The sequence below is a fragment of the Cryptotermes secundus genome, unplaced genomic scaffold (genome assembly GCF_002891405.2).
Source record: "Cryptotermes secundus unplaced genomic scaffold, Csec_1.0 scaffold179, whole genome shotgun sequence".
NCBI classification, from domain to species: Eukaryota; Metazoa; Arthropoda; class Insecta; order Blattodea; family Kalotermitidae; genus Cryptotermes; species Cryptotermes secundus.
In genome coordinates, this window is record NW_019724586.1 from 1205504 (window position 1) to 1222588 (window position 17085).

Below are 17085 nucleotides of genomic sequence, written 5' to 3' on the forward strand. Positions count from 1 at the left end.
CTTGTCGGCGAAGTTAGTGCCGACGTTTGCTTATAGAGCGTCAGAAAATCTGGTAACGCAGGGAATCGAACCCGGCACCTTTGGATCTGTAGCCAGGAACTCTGATCACTAGACCACAGAGGCAGTCTCCGTTTAGTGGACCAAGCATTATGTACTTTGTAGTAAACGCAAATGCATTTCAGTACTCATCACGTTACCGGATAAAAGGTTGACGAAGAGGTAAGGATTTTGACTCTCGCAACTGAGTGAAACAAGAGAAATGCTTCCTGCCGTCAATCAGGAAGGAATATGGGTGAAGTTCTGTGCTGATGAGTGTGATGATTAGAAAGCTCTTACTTGGTACAGAGTCAAGAACGTTACTGAGTAGTCCTTCACTGGCAATAAACAGCCACCTTCTTGTCCGTCACCCTATTTCGACGTAATAGAGAGATACAAACTTTGGACCTTTCTGTTGGAGCTAAGTTTCGAGCTGTCCGTCTGCCTACTAAACACCGCACCTAGAGAAAATTTAGGGGTAAGGTAAAGTAAAGGTAAATTTGTCCCTTTCCTTGACTAATTAACACTACACCATGAAAGCGTATGGGGGAGTGGATATATAGATCCAATTTTTCTTGACCTCGGCACTAGCTGGAGGGAAGTAGTCAGTTACACGCCCCGGCCGTTTACCCTCCCCACCCGATACCCATTGGATAGGATGCTGGGTGGGCCTCAGAACCGGTCTGGGTGACGTGAGAGGAGAAAATTCTTGACCCTACGGGGACTCGAACTCCGACCGCTCGGTCGTCCAGCCTGTAGCCAGTCGCTACACCGACTACCCTTCCCCGATATTTAGGGGACTTGAGGTAGACCTCTACGCATACCTATCCAAGCATCTTATGGAGTTGCATTGTCAGTGTCACGTTTCTGCGGTTTTTCTCCAGGGAAAGAGCTCACAGTAGAGACGTGCCGTCTAATCCTTACGCGCAGACATCAGCATTGAACACCAGTAGCTCCAGAATATGAGCAGCATGTGCAGGGGCACTGCATGAAGCGGAATACTAAGATAAAGATACGGGATATGGCGCCGTATAGTCCAGTAAATAGTTATCGACGAGTCAGAGGAATATATTGCCTTCATCTTCTACTCGTAGTCTAGTAGATCGTTTCCAGAGTTTGGGAGGAACCCAGTCTGCCACTTCTGTTCAGAAGTTTCAGGCAGTACGTTCTATCAGACTACACCGCTTCGCATCCTACAAGACCAAATGAGTTGGTTACATAGATAGGATAGGATAGATTGCATAAAGATAGGAAACATGTTTTGAAAATGTGGCACAGTTCACATATTTGGGAACAACGATAACAGATCGAAACCTGATTCAGGAGGAAATTAAGAGGAGATTGAACTCGGGTAATGCTTGCTACCATTCAGTCCAGAGCCTTTTGTCTTCCCGTCTGCTGTCCAAGAACATAAAAATTAGAATATACAAAACTGTAATTTTGCTAGTGGTTCTGTATGGGTGTGAAACTTGGTCTCTGACATTAAGGGAGGAACATAGACTGAGGGTATTTGAGAACAGGGTGATGCAAACCCCGGATACATGACAGTAGTTTGCCATTCGGAAGCAGCCATGAAGCTATGATGAAAGCAGTCTTCTGGGATGTGGTGCCATGTAGCTATTGTGTTAACCGACTGAGTCTGTTGCACCTGCTCACGCTGGTTCGCTCGCAGATTTCTTCTTGTCTTCTACCCTGAAGATGGAGGCGATACGTTTCTCCGAAACGTCGGTTAACACAATATCTACACGGCGCCACATCCCAGAAGACTGCTTTCATCATAGTAACTGCCGTGAAAAGCTCAAATCTTACACAGCCATGAAGCTAGTTTTGTCACCCATTAATTTTTTGTACAGAGTAAAATATTCCCCTTAAGTTTTTCTGTCAAGCAAAGAAATTTATATACACTTTCGTTATTGTTTCGTAGTGGCTTTTTCGAATAACAATATAATAGCTAAATCATTGTAATAATANCCTTCCCCGATATTTAGGGGACTTGAGGTAAACCTCTACGCATACCTATCCAAGCATCTTATGGAGTTGCATTGTCAGTGTCACGTTTCTGCGGTTTTTCTCCAGGGAAAGAGCTCACAGTAGAGACGTGCCGTCTAATCCTTACGCGCAGACATCAGCATTGAACACCAGTAGCTCCAGAATATGAGCAGCATGTGCAGGGGCACTGCATGAAGCGGAATACTAAGATAAAGATACGGGATATGGCGCCGTATAGTCCAGTAAATAGTTATCGACGAGTCAGAGGAATATATTGCCTTCATCTTCTACTCGTAGTCTAGTAGATCGTTTCCAGAGTTTGGGAGGAACCCAGTCTGCCACTTCTGTTCAGAAGTTTCAGGCAGTACTTTCTATCAGACTACACCGCTTCGCATCCTACAAGACCAAATGAGTTGGTTACATAGATAGGATAGGATAGATTGCATAAAGATAGGAAACATGTTTTGAAAATGTGGCACAGTTCACATATTTGGGAACAACGATAACAGATCGAAACCTGATTCAGGAGGAAATTAAGAGGAGATTGAACTCGGGTAATGCTTGCTACCATTCAGTCCAGAGCCTTTTGTCTTCCCGTCTGCTGTCCAAGAACATAAAAATTAGAATATACAAAACTGTAATTTTGCTAGTGGTTCTGTATGGGTGTGAAACTTGGTCTCTGACATTAAGGGAGGAACATAGACTGAGGGTATTTGAGAACAGGGTGATGCAAACCCCGGATACATGACAGTAGTTTGCCATTCGGAAGCAGCCATGAAGCTATGATGAAAGCAGTCTCCTGGGATGTAGCGCCATGTATTGTGTTAACCGACTGAGTCTGTTGCACCTGCTCACGCTGGTTCGCTCGCAGATTTCTTCTTGTCTTCTACCCTGAAGATGGAGGCGATACGTTTCTCCGAAACGTCGGTTAACACAATATCTACACGGCGCCACATCCCAGAAGACTGCTTTCATCATAGTAACTGCCGTGAAAAGCTCAAATCTTACACAGCCATGAAGCTAGTTTTGTCACCCATTAATTTTTTGTACAGAGTAAAATATTCCCCTTAAGTTTTTCTGTCAAGCAAAGAAATTTATATACACTTTCGTTATTGTTTCGTAGTGGCTTTTTCGAATAACAATATAATAGCTAAATCATTGTAATAATATTTTTTAATCACTAAGGTTAGCAAAGGAGGCACAGAGGGACGTGTAGGCATCCGACTGTGGTGGTCCAACGTCTCCTGATCGATGCGCGTGAATACTCGAGCAAACTGTCGGTCCGCCCGTGATCCGTTCCCAGTCGATGAGGTTACGTTTAGTGGGAATAGACTTCAGGCGCGTAGATTTATGCAGAGTTACTGCACGTTGCACGAAGGCAGGACCTCATTTTGTCATGACGAGAATACAATACTCATTTTCTGGGATATTAACTCCATGTAGTCCGTTGAAATTCAACCGACGTTTCGGAGGAATATGTCGCCTCCATCTTCAGAGTTGAAGAATAAACCAAGCAAGAAACCTGCGTGAAGCAGTTATTAGTCAGAGTAACATGTTCCTCCGAAACGTCCGTTGACTTTCAAAGGATTACGCGGCGTTCTGTCTTATAACCACTGCTGTGAGAACCTCAAATGCTACACTCATCTTCTGTTTCTGCCGTCCTCAGAGCCGTCATGATCTGCTCCGTTGTGGTTATGAGGGTAACGGCGTCACCTTCCTCTCGGGCGGTCTCCGCTGCTTTACTAACCTGGTCTTTGCTGTTGCCGTTACCGCTGCGGCGTACGTGTTTTCTAGCGTAACCACTCTGAACGCACCGCTGCGTCTGGTCGGTACCTGGGGACCGGAATGCCGCGCCTTCAGCATTTCGGTTGTTTGGTTTCGTTGTTTTCTTCCGGGCACTCCAGGTGGTGATGGCCACCCCCGCACGGAAGACATCTTGGGAGTTGTTTGCATTAAACCCATTGAACCCATCTGTGACTAAACACACAGACGCGATACGATTCGGGACGATATAGCACTCGGGACGAAAGCGGCTGTTTACCGAGTGGGCCGCGCACACAGACGCGACACTCTGAACTCGGGAATCTTTGACACCCGATAACCAGCTGGCCATGACTCACACTCAATCAGTATCTATACGTACGTGAAACGACATGGGTAGCCAAATGGAACAAATAATAGAGTTCGTCAAAGAAAATGCTTTATTGTACGATACTCGTCATCCGATGTACAAGGATTCACGGCTAAGGATAGAAAGTGGAAGGAATTGGCTGTTACAATGAACAGAGACAGCAAGTAGAAAAATCTGTATATATTTATATAGGGTTAAGTATACAGTAACTGTGGGCATTCTTAGTGTAGGCTATGCACCAGTTCCGTTCACTAACACGAATTCCAGGGGCAGTCATCTAGTTGAAGTACGCAACAAACCGCTCTCTAATGGCGTAGCTAACGTTTTCCACCCTTGGGAGACGTAAAGGCTGGATAGGGAACATTTCTCCTTCCAATGGCTCCACTCGTTGCAGTTCTTCCCTGTACTTTTCATCACAGTTTTTGAGACGTAGAAAATTATGAAGCAAACACGCTGCTGACACAATGTGTTTACATTTCCTTCTTTCACTTCTGTGGGTCTCAAAAAACCCTCCACTTCATGACAAGAATAGGCCTCCGCCAATTGGTATGTTGTTTAGTGATATCTTCTTGCCCGATGGCTCTCAGGATTTCATCAAACCTGTCAATTTTCATCCTGAAATATATGTAGAACCGTTTTTCGTCCTTCAGGAGTTGAGGTATCAATGTATAAAACTCCCCCAGTTCCTCTCTTGACAAGTTTATATCATGAATCCAAGCGATTCGTCTCTTTCGCCTAAAATACGAACACACATAGCAACCACTTATACGTACTTAATTAGAGACTCGTTATGGAATTGTAAATATTTGTACATATATATGACATACTGAATATTTGGAGGAAAAGAACTACGCAGATTTAGTGTTCAGTAAAATACTTGCCGGGATTCACCTTCGTCTTCATCAAGAGCGACAGCTAAAAGCAAAACTTCTTCCTCCAAAGACGCATCCATGACTATTTACCGCTGCGATACCGAGCGGTCTACCGAGTGCGCTCGGTAGACCGAAATACCGAGGCGATATACCGACTGCGATAATATCGCGTTCCTCGGAGTACCGCGCCAGTGTGCGGACCTCCATTTACCGCAATGTAATTAGATATCGTCCAGTACCGTACCGAGCTGAGTATCGCGTCTGTGTGTGGGAGCCTTAAGGCTCTAGCAGTTCGTCGGAGGCAAGGATTTTCTTCAGACCACAACATCTGGACCGGCTTTGGGGATAACAACAAATCGAAGGTGAAGGTCACCGTTTACGTCCATCTCGTGCCGAGGCTATGAAAGCGTGGAGCTATACCTTCACTCCGTTATGTCGTGATACTTGGGCATAAGGTGAAACTTACCTAGATCTTTACCCTTAAGGCGGGCGATATTTCCAATGCTCGCCAACCAGATGAATTTCTTACGGAGACTTAATAACACTACACTACTATAGTAATAGTATAATAATAATAATAATAATAATAAAATAATACTAATATAAAAATGAATTGCTTGTGTTGCAGGTCAGTTGCGTTTATCTACCAGCATTGCAGTTACAGTTCAGCGTAACTCGCTCGTGTAAGTAAACAAAACGTGTGCATATACTCTCACAAAATGATACTGTGGTGTCCTTTGTTCAGTAAGTCACAAGATAATATTAGTTTCCTTCAGGGTGTGCCCTGTCACGCGGCGTTTCTCTTGTTCTGGAAGAGGTGTATAGGTGTATGGGCTTTCAAACGCTCTCTTTCTGATTGGTTCAGTTGAGGACAGTGAGAACGGAACAGCGTTATCTTGCAACATGCGTGTATTTCGTTCCCCACTAAAGCTTGGTGGAGATAATCGGCATACGAAATCGCTCCACCTTCAGAATACAAAGATCACGCTGCTCTACTGTACTAGTGAAACGGTAAGGGGCAGAGGAGCTGTGAGCCCTGCATATCAGTCAGCAATTATGTACATTATTTATTATTAACTTGCACTTTGTTTCCGAAGTTCTGCCTTGAGACAGACATGTTAATCTCCCAACTTTGCGTAATTTATTGAAGCTGTTAAACGAGAGAGAAAATAAGGCATTCGATGTTCAAGGACATGTATTAAAAATTGGTACGGAGTGCTTAAAATTGGTGTGTGGCCTCTTGTATTTGTCGTCTAAGCGGTGCGTCGCAGGAAAAAGTGCAAAGGATATAATTTTTATTACTTTTTTTTACTTGGCGCTACAGCCTCAATGGGCCTAGGCCTACCTCCATGAACTTCTCCGTTCACTTCGTTTTTTCTAGATCTTACGCATTCGGTAGGACTCCTTGGGCGGGTGATCAGCTCGTCGCAAGGCCTCTAGCTGTACACAAACACAGAAAGACGCACACACACAAACTAAACATCCATGCCCTGAGCGGGATTCGAACCCACGATCCCGGTTTCCAAGCGAGCGAAGACAGTACATGCCTTAGACCGCTCGGCTACCGTGACCGGCCCATTGACAACTTTACCTTTAACTTATCAACTTCCTTAAAGATGGGCGTATCATGAACTGGCGAAAGACTTATTTTTGTAGCTAATGACAATTAAAATGTCTCATATTCAGATACTGCTGCAGGAAAGTAATACATTTTGAAAACTAGAGGAAGAACAAAAAAACACTTCATGTATATGTGCAATGCAGTCTTGCAAATGCAACATCACTTCGTAAATTGTTTGTTAGAACATGGCTTAGTCCATGTTTTCACATATACATTTACCACATGTTTGGACTATGTGGAGCCATGGAGTCCTAATTTTTCTCTTTTTGAGTATCAAACTACATTTTTCATATTGCTTCGTCGCTTTGCTTGCACTGTTCGCGGAATTTGTAAATCAAGGGTAGTATGTATATATAGAGTGGAATATATCAGCTGTTGGTCTGCGGATAGTGCAGGTATATTGGGCAGGAACATAAATACTCGTATTTTAAAGAAGAGCCCAGAAACGTATAGACGCTGGTTTGTCTAGAAGTAAATGCAGAGAAAACTATGTTCATCCATCGTCATATATTTTATTTGTGGCTCATTTGAGGACACTGGAAGTAGCTCAGAGTATATTCCGTCGAATGATAGGATGGTTACTGAATACTGAATTGGAAACACTGTGGAAGAAACGGCCATGGCCTAATTTAAGGTACCATCCCGGCATTTGCCTGGAGGGATGTCTCAGCGCCAGAATGCAGGATAGAATCAGAATAGATAAATAGTTAATAAATATTTTGAAAATGTGGCAAAGTTTTATCTTCTTGGAATAACGCTTTGTAATGCTTGCTACCATTCAGTCCAGAACCTTTTGTCTGCTGTCCAAAAACATAAAAGTTAGAATATACAAAATTATAATTTTGCCTGTGGTTCTGTATGGGTGTGAAACTTGGTCTGTGACATTAAGGGAGGAAGATAGACTGAGAGTGTTTGAGAACAGGGTGTTGAGAATATTTGGACCAGAGAGAGATGAAGTGACAGGAGGTTGGAGAGAACTGCATAATGAGGAGCGTCATAACTTGTACTCTTCTCCAAGTATAATTAGAATGATCAAGTCAAGGAGGATGAGGTGGGCAGGGCATGTAGCACGAATGGGGGAGACGAGGAATGCGATAAGATATTGGTGGGAAAGTCAGAAGGAAGGAGACCACTGGGAAGACCAAGGCGTAGGTGGGTGGACAATATTAAAATGGATCTTAGAGAGATAGGATGGGATAGTGTGAATTGGATTGATCCGGCTCAGGATAGGGACTAGTGGAGGGCTCTTGTGAACACGGTAATGAACCTTCGGGTTCCATAAAACGCTGGGAAATTCTTGAGTAGCTGCAGAATTGGCGGCTCCTCCAGAAGGGCTCAGCTCCATGAGTTAGTAAGTAAGTAAGTCCGGTGAAAGTCGACCGATGTTTCGAAAGGACACATCGGCACCATCATCGTGGTCGAAGAGTAAGTGAAGCCTGATTTGCTTCCCGCTTCATGTCGTTTCTTGCGTGGCCTACCCTTCATCCTCGAAGATGGAGGCGATATGGTCTCTGATACGCCTTTTGACTTCACCATAGTGCGCGGAGTTATAATTCATAAACTGAGGATGTTGGAGAGAATTTATGCACCGAAGAGGAGAGAGGAGGCATCAGGAGTCCGAAGAAACTTGCTTAACAAGGAGTTCAGTCATTTGTAGTCTTCATCAGATGTTATTGACGTCATCAGACTGAGGAATAAGAAGAGGGTGGGGCATGTATCGCGCATAGGAGTCTGGAAACATGAAGCACATGAAAGACATGTAGATGAGATGGCTCAGAATAGTGGCAGGATCTTGTGAAAACGGTGCTGAGCTTAAGGGTTCCATAAAAGGCAAGGCATTTCTGGCTGTGAGCGACCATTACGTTCTCAAGGACTCTTCCATGGAGTCTGTTAGGGTGTCTGTGTGCTATGGCAACCACACGTTGCGTTAGTGGAAACTCTCTGGCCCCCCTTTGCGTTCTGTCTGACACGCCAAACATTATTTCCCTTTGTCTGCTGCCCGAAATCTCGTGGAGCAGAGCTTTACCAGCGCTCCCCTACGTCAGGCTTGATGACGCCGACCCTGCTGTAGTGGGGATAGGAACTTAACAAGGAATCAGAGAAGAAAGAATGCCAACATCAACATGTCCGGCAAAATCCTAGTTCAGAAAACTGAAGCCTTTATTTCCGAAAGTAGAAACTGTGCACCAGACGTCGATTCGGATCAAATTTCTCATCATCAGTCGTGTGAGTCAGGAGTTCGGCTCTCGTTTTGCGACATGAATGCGGTCGTATAAATTAGTTTTAACATATGCATGGCCGTGTTGGAGGATTGTTATAACATTTAACGCGTTATTCATATGCAGGTTTTCCTTGCTACTTTGTTTAACTGCTGTTCCCCAAAATGTTTCCCCAATTTTGCATTATTTAAACTGATGAGTCGAACCGGAAATTCTACCCAACTGTTCAAGAAAAGAAAAATTCATGGGCTTTTAAATTTCTGGTGCAGATAAGCTTCATGCATCTCAATCTTTGAGCTACTTCGTATGATGATTAAAAATTGGCGTGCTTTATTCGATTTTATTTTCACGATTTATAAGACTAGACTGTAATGTAAGCCCTAAAGGCAAAGGGAACAAATTTTGAACCAGTCTACATAAATTAAGAGGCATATTCTTGAATTGATTGCCCAAGAAGTGTTAAGCATGTTGACCTGAAGGACATTTTGATGCATTTTATGTTTATGAAAAAAATGCAGATTACTTTTATCCCATTTGTGTGCACGTGGTTTTCTTCGCTCTGTAATTTGTAGGCCTGTAGAGGCTGATGTACGTGTAGGGCATGTATTATGTTCCTTACAAGTCACGTTTATCTTGTGCCCTAATTTCGTTCAGGCAGCCTCACTAAAGGACCGATAACTTCTGTTAACAGATGAAAGTACTGAATGCCCAATAATTGTAGCATAATACCCAGTCTTGTTTCTCTGGGATCCAATGTTAACGTGAATGTTGTTAAGAAAAATTTTTCAACAGAAGTTGTATAACTTGATGTTACGCAGTTCTCTGCTCTGTTTTGAACATAACTTGCATAACTTGATGTCACGCAACTTCTAATCTTAGCTAAACAGAATTGCTGCAACATACCACATTCTTACACCTTTGTTCACTATAGCTTAGGCCTGTATATTTCTGACTAGCTGACCCTCAGCTGTGTCACCGCTGTGGCAACAGAGGGCATCCAAAATGGTTTATCGACCTTCCTTTTTGACAAAGGAATCAGGTGATCATAAGGGTGTGAGACTCCACCATGTCATTATAAGCTGAGCCTGTCAGTCGAGGGTTGTTTTTTTGNGGGGTAAGGGTGGAAGTCTTCATGCTTGCCTCCCAGGAACAGCTGACAGGAAGCAGTGATGCCAGATGTTCAGTTCACTGTCGGTTCAAGTTTTGTGACCGCAATTTCGTCATGACTTATATTCAAAATGCTAGGCGAGAAGTGACATTAGAGAGACATTAAATTATGTTATTACCCCTGGCCCACTGAATGTGACAATATAATATAATTCGATCATGATGATAACTGACCACGCGACACCCAATATCCTCAAAAGCTGGCACTAAACTTCGCCGACAAGCGGCGGTCACTCGGTCGGTATAGTTCGCTTGCGGACTAAAATCTCGGAGTTTATTTATTTTGATCATGATGATGATAATGATGATGATGTATTTTTAAGGATTTCATCATGTTGCGTATATTTTAAATTCCTTTATTTAAGTGCTTGCCAACAGCGAGTGGCCTATAACAAACGAGCAATGGAAATGTACACAACAAAAGCTAGATTAAGGCTATAACTAAAATTAGAAATAAAACTAAGACTAAAATTTAATACTAGGCAATAAAATAATACAGGTAACACGATAATGTAAGCAAAGGGAAATGTATCCTCAAGGGAGATGTTATGTTTACTGAAAATGTCCAGAGATTTGCAGATCTTTGCAGCTGTGACGAGTTTTGTGGAAGAACTGTCTTGAGACATTACTGACCCTGAAGTTGGAGAAGTCTCAAATTTGTTTACTGGATACACGGAGACCAGTAGTATCCATAACAGAACAACAGTCAGTTTTGTTCTTGAAAACGTTAGTAAGAAATAATGGGTCAAGATTTTGTTGCCTCGAATACAGCGTTTTAAAATATAAACATTTCAACATTGGTTCGTAAATTACAAAAGGAATTGAGCTGAATAAATCGATTATAGCATGAGTTTGCGAACTTTCTCTGTATGTTTTCCAGCTTGTTATCTATATATCTATGGCTCTACGGCTCTTGTGGGCCTTGGCCGCCGTTTCATGAACCTAGCTTTAGAAGCGGGATAAACGTTTATTTTTTTAAGGAGTGCTATGCGCTATGTAGACAGATGTTTAGTTTCCAAATCAGTGCTCCGATAATGATTCCGTACCGGAGCAATATATAAACGTTTCTGAAATAAAGCGGAACGTCTCTTACGTGACAGCAAAGGGCTGGTATGAAGCTACAGCTAAGTATGTGAATATGTGAGCCAGACACGAAACCAAAATCACCAACATATTCTTAGTATATGCCGAGTATATTCAATAAATAATTTGAAAATGTTTAAGAATTTAAGTAGGTTAGGCAAAGTTGTCCCTGTGCTTAATTAATTAAGCACTACGCCGCGAAGGCCTGTGGGGGAAGTGGATGTATAGATCCACATCTTTTTGACCTCGGAACTAGTTGAAGGTGAGTGGTTGGCTTCACACCCCTCCCGCTTTATCCCCGGCGAAGATCCACCGGTACCCATTTGGTAGGACGACGTGTAGAAGAGGAAATTCTTGACCCTACCGGGACTCGAACTCCAACCCCTCGGTCATCCAGACCGTAGCCAGTTACTATACTGATTACGCCATCCCGACTCCTATTTGAGTAGGTTACGTTGAAAAATACTAGCAAACAGAACTGAGGTTCACCATAGAGCAAAGAAATTAATACATTCTGAAAACGCTTGTCATTTATTTTGTACAAAATACGAATAATTCTGTCGTCTGTTTTCCCCCCTTTCACAACGCTGGAATATTATCGCTAGTTTTGTATGGCTGTAAACGTCGTCTTGTACTCTGAGGAAAAGTGAACAGAAATATTTGGATCTTAGTACGATTAAATAACTGAGCAGTTAAATTTATTAGGCACTACATAACGAGGAACTTTTTGAGTTGCGCAGATCACATGGCTTTGCATTATTTTTACGGTGAAACCCAGAGTTACTTGGGCTGCAACTACATGTAGCTAGGATGGGCATTGAAACGTTCAGCTTTAGTGTCAAAGATCTGGTTGTTATAGATCAGGGAGGAAGGTGAAACTGCCAAGAACGCGTCTGAAACCTGTGCTATACAGACTGGAGTACAAAAGTTCGGCATGTGACGCCTATTTGGCGTCCTCCTGGGCGGGCGTCGAAAGCTTCGTGCTTCATGTTTCTACAGACGTGAGCAACTGCAACGCGTTATTAACATTTCTGTCACTATAATAGATGATGGGCCACTCAGTCGGTTTCCATTGTCTCTCGGCTTGGCGTTACCCTCTCGCCTCCCTGCAGAGCTCTCTGACGTCACTTCACGGTCCTTACAGCTGGCCCCCATTATCAGCTGCTGTATACCAAAGCAGCGTTGCCTCTCTCGCAGGGGAGCCAGTTTCCACGGCTCGAAAAGACGCGAGGACGTACGTAATAGGAGGATGCATCCATCAACGAAGGCCAACAATTTTAACATGAAAGTAAATGCAACTTCCTGGCCAGAATAATTTTAAACTAAATCCAGTAAAAGTTTTCCCTATTCTTAACTAATTAAGCACTGCTCCATGAAGGCGTATGGGGGAATGGATGTATAGATCCATATTTTCTTTACCTTCAGCAAAAGTTGGAGGTGAATGGTCAGCTTCACGCCCCAGCCGCTTTAGCCCCTGGGAAAGAGCCCACGGCACCCATTGGATAGGAGGCTGTGGGTCGTAGAGCCGGTCTGGACGACGTTGAGAAGAGAAAATTCTTGATCCTACCCGGACTCGAACTCCGACCCCTCAATTGTGCAGCCCGTAGCTAGTCGCTATGCCGACTGCGCTATCCCGGCTCCTTCCAAAATGTATACCTGTTTATGTGCTTAACCTTTGGAAATGTAGAATTAATCGAAATAAGTCAGGTATATAAAAATTGAGTTTCTGGTTCCCTGAAATCACACTGCGCATCTTCAGCCCTGAAATGTGGGGCAACGTGTACGGGGTGATATCCCAGAACAGTCACCTTCATCTTACGCTGCACCACCATTAGAAACGCCAGGCGGTTCGTGCTTTTTTGTTTGTTCTGAAATTCCTAAGAAAATCTTCAAGTACAATCTGCGGGCAAGATGGAGAGTTTTCATGTTAAAGCCACTGTGCTTGAAAGGGTTACTGTGTATGCGTAAAACACTAAAATCTGCTCTTGAAAGTGAAATATAGGTCTGTATATTGCAATGTGGCATTATTTTGTATCCACTCTGCTAATTTCAATTTTCAAATATTCCCGAAATATAAGCCATTTTATGTGGTATGGCATGGTGTTAAATTAGCGTCTCTCTCAGGAGTGGCTATTTTCAGTCTGGGGCAGGTATCGGAGAAATTTTGATAGAACCACAGGTTAGAGAGATCGCTGGCGCCGTTAGCCATTAATTCTGACACGGTGTCCTCCTGAACCCTGACTTGTGTTTTGACTGCCGCAACTCGCATGTGGATTAATTTTAAGTGGATTCCAATTGACTCTCTCATATCCCGTTTTAGAGCTATACGTAGAGTTGTCTCCGTGCCAAATTAGGTACTGCTCCGTGAGAAGACTCGCGTGTGGAGGGGAACAGACGCACCCATAGCCTCGCGCATTCTTAACCTCGTCGCTAGATGGAGATGGGTCGTACCCAATTGTAGTGAATTAAAACATTACATTTGTGTAGGCTATTGGGAACCCGAGAACTTGATTTTCCGTCAGAATATTATTTCAGTTTAACTATTTGTCTGTTTATAAGCCAATATGTTCTTAATATCGCGGCCGGCGCGTAAGGCTGACAACCTTACCGCCATCTTTGAGCCGATTGTCTAGATAATGTGGGACCCTCAACGTCTCACAACCCTATGGGCCTTCACGGCCTGGTATAGGGATAGCTTTACTTATTACTTTTAGTGGGGTGGGACTAAGTCCCTTGTACTGCGGCCACTTCTGGCCTATTGTAGGAGCCCCAGATGATAGGTGAGGGTGATTGTGGAGCAGTTGGTGGAACGAAATTGGCAGGGGAAACGGAAGTACTCGGAGAAAACCCGCCCCAGCGCCACTTTGTCCACCACAAATCCCACTTGACCAAAGCCTGGAACCAACCCGGGCCGCCTCGGTGGGAAGCCAGCGACTAACAGCTTGGGCTATGGCGCGGCCCATTTCTTAATATTTACTTCAGATAAAATGTTAAACCTGATTTTTTTTTACCACGTAAGGTCTAGCGTAATAAGACCGACGACGTGAGAAGATAAAAGGTTTAATTCGGTCTTCATCTGTTTGGTTATTTCACTGCGAATATTTAACTTATGGCCGATCATAGTTGCTACGCGGTCTAAGGCCTAAACTGTCTTCGCTCGCTCGGACGCTGGGATCGTGAATTCGAATCCCACTCAAGGCATTATGCTAATATTGTGTCCTTTTATTCTGTGTTTGTGTAGTTTTGTGTGTAGCTAGAGGCTTTGCGACGGGCTGATCCCCGTCTAAGGAATCCTACCGACTGTGTATAGCATCAAGAAACTGAAAAAGCGGCTAAGGTCCAACAAACGGCTGTAGAACCATAATAATAATAATAATAATAATAATATTTCTAATGTTATACACCATCGGATCATAAATATTATGATGGTTATGGATGATGGATTTCCAAGTATGTAGATGCAAGTAATAGTGGCCTTAAGACATTTGCTTGGATGTTCTGAATAATATATATTGGCGGTACTTGACCCACGTACTTTTGAATGTATGTCAGATATGTGTATTACAGCAATGTTAGAATTCTCGGTAGTAGACCTGCTGCAGAGATTAATCATTTCGTTCTGTTCATTATTTATTTAATCGTTGATTGATTTCTGCCGTTGATAAATCGATCAAAACGCATATAACATGTCGGCTTGTAATATGATTCATTCCTGTTCATACCCATACGAGTTATTCGTAAGGCTTGGCAACACTGTCCCACTTTTTTTTTGTCGTATAATTACAAGACGCCCTAAAAGGACTTTCCACGTTTCAGCGCTTCAAATGACAAGTTTATTATTCATACGATGACCCATGATTACTAGTTCTGTTTTTTTTTTGTAATGGATTATCAATTGACGCATGTTCCAGTTAATTTATGAATATCAGTCAATTGAAAGGCTCGATCCTGTGAGAACCATACCGTAGTCTTTCCTATCTTAGGCAGAAGGTAAGCACATGAGATCGCCATACAGTCTGTGCCTTTGTGTGTGTGTCCTTTTAGCGGTTGAAAAGCTTGACCGTGCTGCACGAAATCTTTAGCATCACCTGATGCGGGGTAATGAACATATTTACCGAGCCTTTGCTCAGAAACGGCCGTTTGATTATTAGCCTATTCCATAGCAACGGCTCTACGTACTACAATATTCCAATAATTAAGAAAGTACCATCATGAAGTATGAGTAGTGGTTCCAAATACATCATCATATCCATAAGCAACATTAGTAGCTGAAGCACATCTAGCTGGACAGTTTTCACTTCCCAAAAGGGAAGAAGAAAACTTAGAGGAAAGGTACGAGGCCGGGCCATAGCTCAAGCGGTTAGTCGCTGGCTTCCCACCGCGGTGGCCCGGGTTCGATCCGGGGTCTGGTCAAGAGGGATTTGTGGTGGACAGATTGGCGCTGGGGCAGGTTTTCTCCGAGTACTTCGGTTTCCCCGCCAATCTTCATTCCACCAATTGCTTCACAATCACCCTCACCTATCATCTGGGGCTGGTACAATAGGCCAGAAGTGGCCTCAGTACAAGGGACTTAGTCCCACCCCACTAGCAATAAAGAAATAGAGCAAAGGTAAACATGAATAGGGAAAATTACATCAAGATTATACCTCCTCGTACTTAAAGTGTGCAATTTTCAGTACTCTAAAACATAAACATAAGCATAACTGTAACAGACTTACGAGAAGAAACGATTAAAACACAGGGTTCTAAACTCCTGTTGGAATCGTTCCATTTTGTTGAGATCAGCAGATGAAATTGTAAACAACAGAGGCTGAATTCTGGCTTAGATCTAAGTAGAGTATCATATATATATATATAGAGAGAGAGAGGGGGGGGCAGTCTACGGAGGAGAAAGGAAAAGTTACGCTGGTGGACCCAACAACAAATAGATTGAGAGAATTTATAGTTAACGTTATGGAAATGAAGTTTAGAACGCAGAAATACCCTCGGTCTTTGATGGAGTCGGTGCGGGTTCTAGAGGATTGACAAAGTTTATACTCACAGATCAGTATATCAGCTTTTCTGGAGGACGTAACGCGCGTTTTAATGATGTTGAGTTTCACATGGCTGGCACTGTACCAACCTCTTACAGAGTCAGTGCCAGATTAGAGCAGATTGCTCTCTTTAGGAGATAATGGCACAGTAAATTTTGATATCAATAAAAGGTAAATGCTTATAGTAGGTAATTGCGCCACACAAGTCATGAACAAATGCACTAAAAAGCAGAAGCCCCAGAACAGATCATCGGAGAGAACTTCATAAGGCGATGAAAGAATTGCAGAAACACGGACCTGAGGTTTACTGTTGATTACGTAATGGCGAAGTCAGTTTACATAACCGCCAGGAAGTCCAGAAACACCGAACTTACGAAGAAGTATGGTGTGAGTCAGTGTTACATCATAAAAAAATATGTCACCTTTTTGTGAAACTTGGTCTCTCTGTGAAGAACTTAGATTCAGGATATTCGGGGACAAACCTATGAGGAGAGCTGTGGGACTAAGAAATAAGCAGTAATGAGGAGCTGGAACAAATTGTATGTAAAGTTTCGTCAGAAACCATCAAAGGAGATGAGAGATGTGAGATCTAAATGGAGAAATGGTAATATTGAAATGAACCTTCGGACGGGGACGGTGAAGGCGTGAAATCTGTTCAGTTTACCCAGGACAGAATGCTGTGGCGGCAGTGAACCTTCGGTTTCAGTAAAGCTGGAAATTTCTTGGCCACCTGAACATTTAACACCTTATAAAATAACAGTTGATAAGTGGTAGACTTGAAAGGATTCTGACGATGGTGTATGCTGTACTTCTTTTGGCTTATTTTGGACTTCACCCATCGTCCGGTATATAAAAGACAAAAAAAAACACGACGTTTCGGAGACTGGATCTGTCTCCGTCTTCAGGTGGATCACTGGTCCAGTGATTGAGACTA

General features: G+C 43.1%; 1 protein-coding gene across 1 annotated transcript in view; it reads left to right on the forward strand.

The window, feature by feature from the left end:
- LOC111862308 (inositol-pentakisphosphate 2-kinase) overlaps window positions 1-17085 on the forward strand; it is a 385987-nt gene that overhangs the window by 136179 nt on the left and 232723 nt on the right. The gene's annotated exons all lie outside the window — the stretch shown is intronic.